This window comes from Myodes glareolus, chromosome 9 (assembly GCF_982192425.1).
Source record: "Myodes glareolus chromosome 9, mMyoGla1.1, whole genome shotgun sequence".
Taxonomy (NCBI): domain Eukaryota; kingdom Metazoa; phylum Chordata; class Mammalia; order Rodentia; family Cricetidae; genus Myodes; species Myodes glareolus.
Window position 1 is genome coordinate 75571538 of NC_142034.1, and position 10502 is coordinate 75582039.

General features: G+C 42.1%; 1 long non-coding RNA gene across 1 annotated transcript; it reads right to left on the minus strand.

Annotated features, from left to right (window-relative positions):
* Nucleotides 1-6063: 6063 nt before the first annotated feature.
* On the minus strand, nucleotides 6064-8653 carry LOC125401547 (uncharacterized). The gene is made up of 3 exons (XR_007232377.3): nucleotides 8382-8653; nucleotides 8123-8172; nucleotides 6064-7376 (listed from the first exon to the last, which is right to left on the minus strand). It is a non-coding gene; the product is annotated as an uncharacterized LOC125401547 (long non-coding RNA).
* Between the last annotated feature and the right edge of the window lie 1849 nt (nucleotides 8654-10502).

A 10502-nucleotide genomic window follows, 5' to 3' on the forward strand; every position in this document is an offset into this window, starting at 1 on the left:
GGCTGCTGGAGGACTGACTCGATGGTCGGGCCCCGTTCGCGCACGTGACACGCGGGTTGCCGGTGCGCGCTGGCCTCTTTACCGGGGTGGATAGGTCTTTCTGTCCCGATGCCCAAGATGTGTAGGGGGCGTTTTCCTGTTGTCTTGAGCTTTTCTATTCCGGGCTGGATTGGGGGCGGGTAGTGAAATAATCCAGTGGCGGTAGGATAGATACTTCACTTCCTGCCTGTGAAGCTGAGCCCACAGTTACGAAGAGAGATTCTTAAGAGGCAGGGTTGAGCGCCTGAGAGGAAAGATGGGGGTCCCTCCAAAGCTAAGACCCTCAGATGAGCTCAAATTTCCAGGAAGTCAGCTGTTTGGAGACTGAAGTTTATCTAGGGAAAACAGCTAACTTCCCCTTTCTGCCACTAAGAAACCCTCCTTCCCTCTCTCCTATTCTTAGCTACAAAACTCCAGTTTAAAGCCTGTAATCTGCATCAGTCTATACCTGTTTTTATTTCTTTCTAAGCAAGCCCTGTCGTGGATATGCATAGGGAATGGAAGTTTTGGTGTAGTAGTGTCTTTGATCACATTTGAGCACTAAGCTACAGAATTCTATGCCTCTTTAAGGAGGCCAGGGCCGGTGGGAAATGTGCTGTGACGTAGTGAACACTAAGATGGAGCAGAGTCCTAGGTCCTTGTCCGGCCAGCAAGCAGCAAGTTGTAGAGAAAATCATGGTCAGGTTGGGGTTGGGGTAGAATTCTCCTACAATTCAAACAGCGACTGAGACACAGCTACCCAGCGCTAGAAATGTGACCAATGCAGCTGACGACCAAATGTCTAATTACATTTCAGTGAAATAGCCACATATTGCTAGGAGACAGCTTACTGGATAGCACAACTTGGAAGAGCTTTGGGCAATTCCTTCAGGCCTCCCAAAGAATTCATAGACTAACTAAAGGCTATCATATTAGGCTGGTCTGCATCCCAAGAGTCTGAATTTTTTTGTTTGCTTCTTTTTTCTTTCAGACAACAAAGTATAACAATATCTATATTTGGATTGGGACACTTTGTTCAGTAAAGGACAGCAGAGAAGGATCATTGGGAAACCAAAATAAAGCATCTTGGTTTGGGTGATATTTATTGTAGATGATGGTTTTTACATCCACGATTTCTGCTATTTTGCAGGCACTTTTTTTGGTCCTTAACACACACACACACACACACACACACACACACACACACACTTGTCAGAACTTGCCCTTCGGAACAGAGCAAGATTACCCGTTGCAGAGCTACTATGAACACTTGGTAGCTATAAAACACGTGAGCTATGGCTACTCTGAACTAAGATACATTATAAATATAAAACCCACACTGGATGTCCAAGCTAATAAAGAAAAGAGAACATTAAAAAAGAACATTACTATTCTTAAACTGGTGACAAGCTAGAGTGATAATGGTTGGGCTCCGTTTGCCACCAATCAGCTGGTTAAGAATTCTTTTGCTCTACCAGAATGGGAGGCATGGGTAGGCTTTTAGGCACCGGTGATTTCTTGCAGTTTTAACTTCTCTCAGTGTTCGATGGCAGTAAGTGACAATGTTAGGCCAGGAGCTCTAGAGTCACAGTCCCCATGCAAAGCCTTCGGTATTAGAATGATTAGGCCTTGGCAGTTGTCAGTGTTACAGTTCTTAGCCTAGGGATGCCTTGGCCCCGAAGACTTGATGGCTCTTGGCACTCTTCTGATGGCCAGATGCCACTTCTCCTCTTTGGCTTCTTACAGTCTTTTGTCTCTTTAGCACAAGGCCTCTACCTTCTTGTCTCCCTCTTCTTGTCACCCTTCGTTTTACTCTAGCTAGGCAAACTGTTCAGTTGCTTCTTGCCTACCGTAAAGCAACTCGCTGTCTAACGACTTTCAGTTTGGTCTGCCAACTGCTTTGCTGTTACTGCTGGTGCCACTGTGCTGCCTCTACCATCGTCGTTGCCACTCTCTGATGTCCCTGTTGCTTCTTGCTGTGTTATTAGCCCAACCTACACTACCAAGAGCTGGTCAGACCGTGAGACAGACGGCTTTATTGAACCTGTTGTTGCGACATCAGAGGAGATAGAGCAGGAGAGTGTCTCCCAGCTGGTTCAGTAAGTGTAGCTCAACACCCTGCTCATATAGCCTGAGAATGGGTATTTGGGCTAATCACAGATATTTTGGGAGACAATCACAGCCTTTCTTCTAAGCACAATTACTATGCCAGATCACCAGGCAGGTATCCCCAGTAACCAAGGTAGAAATGGCTGTAGTGTCATCTAGAGTTTACTGATGCCTGAGGTAGCAAAAACATCAGTACAGACCGTTTCAAATAGTCCTAGTGTGGGTTTCCTGGGCCAACCAGCTCTGCTTTTCTCAGGGTGTCCATACATATTCCCTGCAGATCCTGGCATAAGGCCAGTCAACTTAACTGTCAGAATGTTTTTGCTCAAGGTAATCCCAGCAGAAGAGCAGCAAGGGAGAGTCAGATAGCTACTAATTAAGGAGTCCCATTGCCCCATCCTCCAATATATGTCTATTTACAGGAAGGTGAACATTAGAAGGGATTCTTTCAATTCAAGTGTAACAAATTGGTTAACGATAAGTGATCACAAGAGATTGAAACAGTCAGTTAATAGTATTTAAAACTTACCAGTGCCTCAGGAAGAGGTCAGTCTCACACTGACTTGAATAAAATGTATTGTTGAAATGAATTTCACATGCCCCCTTTTACTCTAAATGTGCCCAAATCAGAGATTTCATAGTGAATAATGTTGCATGTCCATTAAAATTGGATGTGCATCTTCAGAAGGCCAGTGAGTGTCGTGATGGTGACGCCTCTAATTTATTCTTATTTGGAGTGGCCCAAGTATAGCTGTTAAATTTGGTTACAATTTTATTTTTTTTAAAAAAATCTCATTTCTGAGACTAGCAAAGCATCAATTCATCATGTAAAATTTGAAAGAAAGAGGAAAAAATTATTTGCCATTGTGTTGCTTAGTTAGCTTTATATTGCTGTGATAAAACACCATGACCAAAAGCAACTGTGGCCCATCATCTGTCTTACAGATTGTAGTCCATTATTTCTTAATTGAGGTTCCTTCTTCTCAGATGACTCTCACTTGTGTCAAGGTGACAAAAAACAAAACAAAACAAACAAAAAAATAAAAAACAGAACAATTACCTAGTGACAACCACCATTAACATCTTTGTAAAGATCCTCCTCCTTTTTTGAGACAGGGTCTCACTATGTAGGTGTCCTGGAACTCACTCTGTAGCTGGCCTTGAACTCAAAAAGATCCACCTGCCTGTCTCCACAGTGCTATTCTAAATATGTGTGTCACCACACCAAGCCACCCTTCCTTTTCTACCATTAGTGAATGGATATTTTTCAGAGTGTTGCAATCAAACTACGGATGTACTTTTATAGTGATTTTAAAAAAGCAATGTTATATGTTATGATTTCCCACGGTGCTACTATTTTCTGTGATGTTCTGTTGAGTTAGAATTGCATTAACCATTCTTCTCTTGTTCACTTATGAGGTACTCCTAATTAAGTCTCGAGAAAGCCAGTTAGTTCTATAATAAACAATACTGTACAAAGATTTTTCTGAATGCTTCTTGAAATGGTTGACAAAAGGAGGATTACTGGATCAACAGACAAAACATGGTAAAGAGTCCTAAAAATAAGAACAATAGGGATGGAGGCACTTGTAAGTGCAGCAGGGGAAACACTGAAAGCATTCAAAGAGCCAGAACAAGAGGCTACCCATTACTATCATTATTTCCCATTGCAGCTGGAGAAGGAAAAAAATAGAATATAAACACTGCACAGCAAGGGTATAATTATCCTAGTTCCAGATAACAAGATTTTACTTTTATAGAGCCCAAAGGAATTAACTTGGAAAACCAGAGTAAACAATAAGACAACACTGTAAAGTATGTGTTTTCAAAATTAACACAAAGAAAGCAATAGTTTCCTTATGTATAAGCTATAATTCTAATAAATGAAGCAAAAGTGCATTTACAGTAGAAACAAAGCAAAAATGAAATAGGAACTAACAAAACACTCGCATGATCTATATGAGGAAATTTTGCAGTGCTCCTGGGAATACAGAAGTGCAACTGAACTTGTGCAAAGCTTCTTGGATTCAAATGTCAGGAATGACTTGGTATCAGAACGACGCCCCTTTTCTTATCTGTAATGGCTCCAGTAGCAAACAGCAACAACCTTCTTTGTAACTTACCATCGACTCTGAAACTCACCTGAAAAATGAACAGACCTTTGATTGTTTCCAGCCAGAAAATGTTTTAGAAAAAGAACTAGCGATGGGGGGAGGGCTGCTAAAACATATCAATAATTAAGTGGGCAAAATTCCAAAGCATGCATATAAACCCTAACTATAGAGCATCACAGGACAGGCATTTAATGTATGATGGTCATATTTCAAATGAGTATGGGGAAGATGGCACAACTGGGAAGCATTTTAAAAATGATTTTTTTCCCTTTAAACCCCAGTCTTCATACCAGCCTACACTGTGTGTGTGTGTGTGTGTGTGTGTGTGTGTGTGTGTGTGTTAAATGCATGCATGAGCCAGGAATGGGATGAGGAAGGTGCATGCTTGTAGTCTAAGACACATAATTGGCTCCAGCAGTGAGCTGACTTAAGCTCAGGGTATCGAGGCTCCCCTGGGCAACACAGCAAACCTGTCATGAATAAACAAGGAAATGCATAGGCATTGACCATCACCATTGCTGCTACCAATTCCATACAAGTATTAGGAAAACAATCACAGAAAATTTCTGATCATATTGAAATACAGAAATGCTTTTCTTTTTTATTATAACACAAAAGATAAACAGTGGAAAAATAACCACACCAACATCAAATACTTTTTATGGAAAGTCACAACAAGGAAAATAAATTTTCAAATTACTACCTAAGAAAAATATTTGCATCTTACATCACAAAGGGCCATTTCTCCTGCAACACAAGGAGCTTTTCTAGAAGTCATGAGGAAGATGCACAACCCACTGGAAAATTGGTTTCAGCAGTTAAGAGCACTTGCTGCCCTTGCAGAGGACTGGAGTTTGATTCTCAGCACCCACATAGCAGCTCACAACCACCTATGCTCCAGTTCTAGCCTTCTGGTCTACCCAGGCACCAGGAATGGACACAGTGCACGTCCAAACACATATGCAAGCAATATACTCACACACATAAACAAATCCTTTATTTTTCGAGCAATGCGTACCCAAATTTTACAGAAACACCATTTTTTCTTTTATCAAAATGTCAGGCCCTAAACCTGATAACATACTGGATGTATGTGGATGGAAACACATTCATCTGCTGTGGGGTTGGAGCTCCTGACTGAGCCTCTAGGGAAGACACTGGGCAGTATGGATTCATGTGCACATAGCCTTTGCCACACACACCAGTTCTGTTCTAGACACTCACCGTGTGGCTTAATGATAGTGCTATATTTTGTATCCAAAATATCCCTAAGAGACTCATGTGTTGGAGGCTTGAGCACCGTGGCATTATTAGGAGTTGGTTGAACCTAATGGAGGTAGTTTGGCCATTGAGAATATGTCCTGTGAGAGGGTACTGAGACCCCAGGCCCTTTCTGTCTCTCTCTGCTTTCTGGCTGACTCAAGGTAGGCGGCTTGTTCCTACCAGGATATACTTTGCTGTCACAGACCAAAAACAACAGGGCCAAGCAACCATGGATTAGAACTTCTGAAACTGCTAGTCAAATCAAATGATTATTTTCGCCAATTTGATTCAGCTTAGGCATTTGTCATAGTGACAAAAAAAACTGGTTAACACACACACACACACACACACACACACACACACACACAAGTGTGGAATGGTGTAGCAAAAGATGATTAATTGCTGTAATTTTAGGTAACAGAGTAGAGAAACACCTAAAAGTCCAAAGTATGGAAGGATGTTGGGGACCAGCCTCGACAAAAATACCACTTGCCAGGGTAGGGGCATAGGGATCAGAAAAGAGGACAAAGACACAAGTAAAAATAATAAAACATAAACATAGGGCAGTACCAGGAGGGCGTTTCAGTGAATACTGAAATCCCTGCATTTAATTTTTCATACACTTTTATACCCCAATACAAAAAGGGGGAGAAGAGAACAAACTGCCTTTTTTAATTTTTTAAAAAATTTTCAGATATTTTTCTTTTGTTATTGATTTATTGAGCTATACATTTTTCTCTGCTCCCCTTTCTTCCTCTCCCCTTCTCTTCTACCCTCTCCCATGGTCCCCATACTCCCAATTTACTCAGAAGATCTTGTATTTTTCTACTTCCCATGTAGATTAGATCCATGTATGTCTCAGGTCCTTATTGGACAACAGACTGCTTTAACATGATACAAAGGAGAGCTAGAACAGTTATTTGCTTCAGTACTTTGAGGCATCAAGTCATTAGCATTCTGTGATTTAGGCAGTGAAGCCACCCTAGACCAAGTATCCTGAAGGCAGCCACTCCCAGGTTAAACTTCCTAATACAAAAGAAGAAGTATGCTTGATGCTGACCATTGGTCAGGTTCGAATGGATCCAACTGTATGGGCCATCTTAATGTCAAAAGAACCAAGTAAGCACACCCTTGGTCAGGAGTATAGTCCTTGCTGTTATCAACAATTTTGAGCAACCTCAAACTCTCTGACCTTCAGACAGGGTGAAAATGGCTCACATTTTTGGACCTCCACAGAAGGAATTATTGTACACCCATGTGTACTTAGTTTGCCTGGGTTGCCATGATCAAACACCACAGACTATGTGACTTAAATAGCAAAAACTTACTGTCACACAGTTCAGGAAGCTTAAAATCCAAGGTCAAAAGAGTCTACAGGACTGGGAAGATGGCTCGGGGAGTAAAGCACTTGCTGTGAGAGTGGGAGTCCTGGAGTTTGGATTCCCCCCCACCCCCCGCACACATGGAAAACTTCTGACTTGGCAGCATAGGTCTGAAACCCCCTACCAGGGTGCAGTGACTGTGTAGCTGGGTGAATCAGTGAGCTTCAGCTTCAGTGAGTGACCCTGTCTCCAAAAGCAAGGTGGATTATGATAGAGGTAGACACCTATTGTTTACCTCAGCCCTACACACCCATGTACATATACACACAAAGCTTTAAAAAAAGAGCCCAGGATCAGTTCTTCCTGGATCCTATCAGACAGGATCTATCCCACGCTTTTTACTTAGCTCCTGGTGGCTTGCTGAAAGTCTTTGGTGTTCCTTCCCACATAGACACATTATTCTGGTCTCTTCCTTTGTCTTCACAGTGTTCTTCCTGAATTTGTGGATGCTCTTATCTCTCTCGTTTGCATAGAAATGTTGCACTTTTACCTAAAAACACACAAACACACTGTGCTAACCTTCTTCACTATGACTTTGGCTTAGTTGTTTATATCTGAACTGATCTGAGATCCAAATTAGATTAGTTTCTGGGGCGTTGGGGGCTAGAACGTCAAGGTATGCACTTTGAGAACATAGTCAAACCTTAATACCATGCTGAGCTATGAAGAAGGAAGAGTGGAACTCTTTATAAAGAGGTATAAGCCAGGTGCTGTGGTGTAGGTGCCTAGTCTCAGAAACTCAAGGAACTTGTGCAGGAGAATCATTTGAGCCTGGAAGTTTGGGTAACATAACAAACAAGAAACAAAATAACAACACTACCCCCCCCCCCCCGCCAAAAAAAAGAGAGAAAAGATTGTGTTTTAAGAAGCTATATATCCCAGCCATTAATACTATATAATTTATATAAGGTAAACAAGCATGGACATACTCATATATGCTCATAAAAATGCTCCCAAACATTCGATCAGAAACCACTAACTTTGACTGTGGGGTGCCTGGGCTGCTGGAAGACAGAGGTGGAAAGGAGAATTTTCAGTACCTAACCTTGTACTTTGAACCAAGAGACTTTTTTAATTTGTTTATTCAAGTCTAAATTTAAACATCATAAGGTAGTTGGAAAGTGAGCGATTTCACTTCCTTATTACACCAGCTTACTCCATGACCCCAGTCACAATACACAGTATAACTAGAGTACAAGAGCCACACACACACACACAAAATACAAGTCTTCTTACCCATCCTTGTATGCTCAAGGACTGGGGCAAAGTCAACTGGCCTGTGTTACCTGTTGAATAAATATTTGCAATAATAAGTAAATGCATTCATGAGTGAAAAATTAAACCAAACCTAAACTGAGTCAGACTGACTGCTAAACTCTCAAGGGACGTACTGGCGAGGAAACCAAACCAACCTGATGCAAACTTTGGTTCTGTGCTTTGCAACTTGATTTCTCTCCAAATGTGCGGGCTGAGAGGATCCGGTGGCTTAACTTACCTTTGCCTGGTTCTGTGGCTTCCCTAGGGACTACCTGTCCTTATGCTAGAGGCGCATCTTCCCAAAGTGTTGTGTGGCTTTGTTCTTCATCGCAGGAACATCTGCTGCCTTAAGGGGAGAGTCGCCTTTGAAATCTGTCCTGAGCATTGCTTTCCATGTGCCCAGTGATTGATTCCATTTTCCTTTCAGACCTGGAAACTCATGGATGTGCAGAGTGTGTGGCAGGTGGCACTGTTGACTTGGGGAGGGGAGAGTGGACTGGCCTTAGAAGCTTGCTCTCAACCTTTGAAGGGCAAGTCCGGAACAAAGTTCTAAAAGGAAGGAGCAGATTTGCATGCTACCTTCCACAGGGACCACACACAGCCTTTTCCTCCACACCCTTGCCAATCCTTGCTATCAGCTGTCATTTTATGAAGGGGGACAGAGTCTTTATAAAGGAAGACAACTGAACTTGTACACATGGACTAACACAGGAGATAGGAAATCAAAGAAATTGTCCTGGGCCAGTGAGATAGCTCAGTGGGCAAAAGTACTTGCTGCCAATTGTGATGGATGACCTGAGTTGGATTCCCAAACTCACGTGGTTGAAGGAGAGAACAGACTCTTGACAGTTGTCCTTCGGCCACCACACATGGTATACCATGGCACACATACATACATACACATAAATAAATACATGTAATTATGACTTCTGTTTTTAGAGTAGTTGACCTTTGTTTTTCGAATTTGGAGGAAGAACTCTTGAAAAATGACCCAGGTCCAAAGTATTTCTTTTTTATCTCTGTTGAGTTCTGGGTTTCTTTTGTGACCACATAACTGTATAGCCTCAGGCTGTTAACTTCTCTGAGTCTCAGTTTCACCATCTGCAAAATAGACAATAATAATAGCTGCTTCGTAGGATTGTTTTAAAGACTAAATTAATATATGTGAGACCCTTAAAGCAGGGACTGCTGGGTTGGAGAGATGGCTCAGTGGTTAAGAGCACTGGCTGCTCTTCCAGAGGACCTGGGTTCAATTCCACATGGCGACTCATGACTGTTTTTAACTCCACTTCCAGGGAATCTGGCACCCTCACACAGACAAATGTGCAGGCAAAACACCAATACACTTAAAATAAAAATAAATAAATATTTTTAAACACCAGGAACTGCTATGTGTGGGAGAATTGTCTGTATTCTGTCAACCATGTATTTTAATAAAACGCTGATTGGCCAGGCAGGAAGTATAGGCAGGTCAACCAGACAGGAAGTAGAGGTGGGGCAATGAGAATAGGAGAAGGCTAGGGAGGAGGAAGCTCCCTCCTCCATTCCTTCCCAGACCACTGAAGAAGCAAACATGTGAGCTGACAGCTGAAAAAGGTACCAAGCCATATGGCTAACATAGATAAGGATAATGGGGTAATATATGTTATAAGAGCTAATAAGTAGCTAGAGCTAAGGGTCAATCAGTTTATAATCTTAAGGAGTCCTGTGTGTGATTTTCTTGGGGACTTGCTGGCTTGTGGGGTACTGGGCAGGACAGAAACCCCAACAAGCCAGCCCCTCATGTTACAGCTATGTAACAAACATCATAGAAATTAACTAATGTTTCTGAGGACAGTATTGGTCCTCCCCAACTCCCTTTCTCCCTGAGAGGAGTTCATCACTGTTGTAGGAGGCTACTTTTTCATTTCCTGGCCTCCCAGACTCCCAAATTAACCACACAGAAACTGTATTAATTAAATCACTACTTGGCCAATCACTATAGCATATTCCTAGCACACTCTTGCATGTTAAATTAACCCATTTCTATTATTTTGTATTTTACCACGAGACTTGTGGCCTACCGGCAAGGTTCCACCTGGCAACTTACGTCTTTCCCCTCTGGTGGCTGGCTACATGGCATCTCTTGACTCTGCCTTCTTTCTCCCAGCATTCAGTTTAGTTTTCTCAACCTACCTCTGTTCTTCTCTGCTATAGGTCCAAAGCAGTTTCTTTATTAATCAGAGGTAATCACAGCATACAGAGGGGAATCCCACATCACATCACCTCTGTCTATATCCTGGGAAGAGAAAGGACAGATCCCCAAAACATCAAAGTGCTGCTTCAGACAAGGCTAATTGAACAGGAGAAGTCAGGACTC